This window comes from Procambarus clarkii, chromosome 1 (assembly GCF_040958095.1).
Source record: "Procambarus clarkii isolate CNS0578487 chromosome 1, FALCON_Pclarkii_2.0, whole genome shotgun sequence".
NCBI lineage: Eukaryota > Metazoa > Arthropoda > Malacostraca > Decapoda > Cambaridae > Procambarus > Procambarus clarkii.
In genome coordinates, this window is record NC_091150.1 from 16,148,286 (window position 1) to 16,150,898 (window position 2,613).

General features: G+C 44.9%; 1 non-coding gene across 1 annotated transcript; it reads left to right on the top strand.

Moving 5' to 3' along the window:
• The first annotated feature begins 1,947 nt into the window (after window positions 1-1,947).
• TRNAP-AGG (transfer RNA proline (anticodon AGG)) lies at window positions 1,948-2,018 on the top strand. Its single transcript has one exon. It is a non-coding gene; the product is annotated as a tRNA-Pro (tRNA).
• Window positions 2,019-2,613: the final 595 nt, after the last annotated feature.

The window sequence follows — 2,613 nt, forward strand, 5'->3', positions numbered from 1 at the left end:
GTTGTTTCAAAATTTCAAAGCAATCGGTACAAAGGTGTCCGAGATTTTCCTCACATGTAAACTCACATGAAAAATGCAGTTTTTTCAAAAAAAAGATTGTTTGTACCTGTTACTGACGTGACATCTATATAGTATGTATATAAAAATACGCATTTATTCGAATGGAACGTTGTTTCAAAATTTTAAAGCAATCGGTGACGAACTTTCGGAAATTAGCTATTTTGAACCAAACGGACATTTACAATATTATTTATATAGATTGGAACTATTAGGTATAATTATCTTTATTGCATTTAGAAAGATAGAGATAGACAGGAGTAAAGGAGAGACATTCAGATGAAAACAGAATAAGAAAGTAAGGAAACGAAAGGAGGGAAAGACAAAAGGAGATTGGTAATAAACAAAGGGAGAGAGAGAGAGAGAGAGTGAGAGAGAGAGAGAGAGAGAGAGAGAGAGAGAGAGAGAGAGAGAGAGAGAGAGAGAGAGAGAGAGAGAGAGAGAGAGAGAGAGTGAGAGAGAGAGAGAGAGAGAGAGAGAGAGAGAGAGAGAGAGAGAGAGAGAGAGAGAGAGAGAGAGAGAGTGAGAGAGAGAGAGAGAGAGTGAGAGAGAGTGAGAGAGAGTGAGAGAGAGAGAGAGAGAGAGAGAGAGAGAGAGAGAGAGAGTGAGAGTGAGAGTGAGAGAGAGAGAGAGAGAGAGAGAGAGAGAGAGAGAGAGAGAGAGAGAGAGTGAGAGAGAGAGAGAGAGAGAGAGAGAGAGAGAGAGAGAGAGAGAGTGAGAGAGAGTGAGAGAGAGAGTGAGAGAGAGAGAGAGAGAGAGAGAGAGAGAGAGAGAGAGAGAGAGAGAGAGAGAGAGAGAGAGAGAGAGAGAGAGAGAGAGAGAGAGAGAGAGAGAGAGAGAGAGAGAGAGAGAGAGAGAGAGAGAGAGAGAGAGAGAGAGAGAGAGAGAGAGAGAGAGAGAGAGAAGGCTAGAGATACGGAGAGAGAGAGAGAGATAGAGAGAAGGCTAGAGATACGGAGACAGAAGCAAAGTCAGGGAGAGAAGGGCAGAGATCGAGCGAGGAGAAAGACAGAAAGAGAGAGAGAGAGACAGACACAGAAAATGGCAGAAACGAAGAGAGGCAGAGCCAGAGAGGCAGAGGTAGAGAGGGAGAGACAGAAAGGTAGAGGCAGAGCCAGAGAGGCAGAGGTAGAGAGGGAGAGACAGAAAGATAGAGGCAGAGACAGAGACAGAGGGACAGAGACAGAGAGGTAGAGGTAGAGAAGCAGAGACAGAGACACAGAGAAAGAAAGGCAGAGACAGAGACACAGAGAAAGAAAGGCAGAGACAGAGACAGAAGAAGAGACAGGAAGGAGACATATACAGAGTGTCAGGATCACAAACCGTGGGATTAAATATTTGCTTTATGGGCTGAGATTTTAATCCTGTAAAGTCGCCTGCTGTACGAGGTGGAAAGGACAAAGCTGCTATGTAGACCTCAGATTCACCACCAGTTAATGGGTGTGAACTGGTCCCGGCTGGTGGCGGTACGATGTTGTCGTCTCGTGGGGCTTTAGGTGTGTGCTTTCCTTGCTGGGCTTGTGCTTTGGCAGCGTTTCTAGCACCAATTTTATCGTCACTGGTGAGGACTCGAGTAGCACTTGAGGTATTTCCCTCTTAAATTTTCTTGGAGATTTGTGCTCTGCTTTTGTACGTTTCCGATGTGTTTTTCTTACCCTTTCTACGAAGAGTGTGTTTAGCTCGAGGAGGCCGGCGAACTAGGATATCCCCACCTTGGGTATTCATTTATCGCCCTAATGAAGGAGAATACAAGTGATTTGTCTCTCCTTGGAGGTACGGTGTGGCAAACATTGCCAAACAAAAGGAAATTATTCCTTGCTTAAATGTTTTCAGGAGCGTCATTGACCCTTTTTTTGAAGAAATACATGATCTGATATATTTATATATATAGGCCTGTTAGTCTAGTGGTATGAATCTCGCTTAGGATGCGAGAGGCCCGGGTTCAACTCCCGGACAGGCCCGATAACCTTTTTGTCTCGATAGCACTGTGACTATGTTCTCGACTTGTAATTGAGGATCCCGAGTTCAGTTTCCAAGCGGTACAAAAATGGGTGTTTAGTCCGTTTTAACCGGTTCATACTTTGGACCGGTTAGTCCAAAGCATTGACCCAAACTGGTCCATACCTCACACAAACATCCTAAACTCCCACCATGAATCACATACGACCATCCGTAGGGTTAGCCTGTCATTACTCATTTATTCCCACACCCAGACAAGTTCGACTGTACACAATCGTTAAAGCTGGCCCATACCTTGCTCTGGGTCCCTCATCTCCCCTGTCGTCCGACTGTGGACCTGCACCTTCTGTGGCCGACATCCTCTCCGATTCTAATCTCAAACTCGAATCTTCTTGCTTGAATGTGTTAGTCGTCGGACCACACACCGCCTTGACACTCTAAAACATATCAATCTGCCTTTGGCCTTGAATACCTTGATCAATACACACATTGTTTGACATATGTAATGGTCATTTCCTCAGGTATGTTTGATCCGATTTAGGTCCTCTGCTCGGCGTGGAAGTGTAATCCCAAACATAAAAAGACCTGATCTCTGTT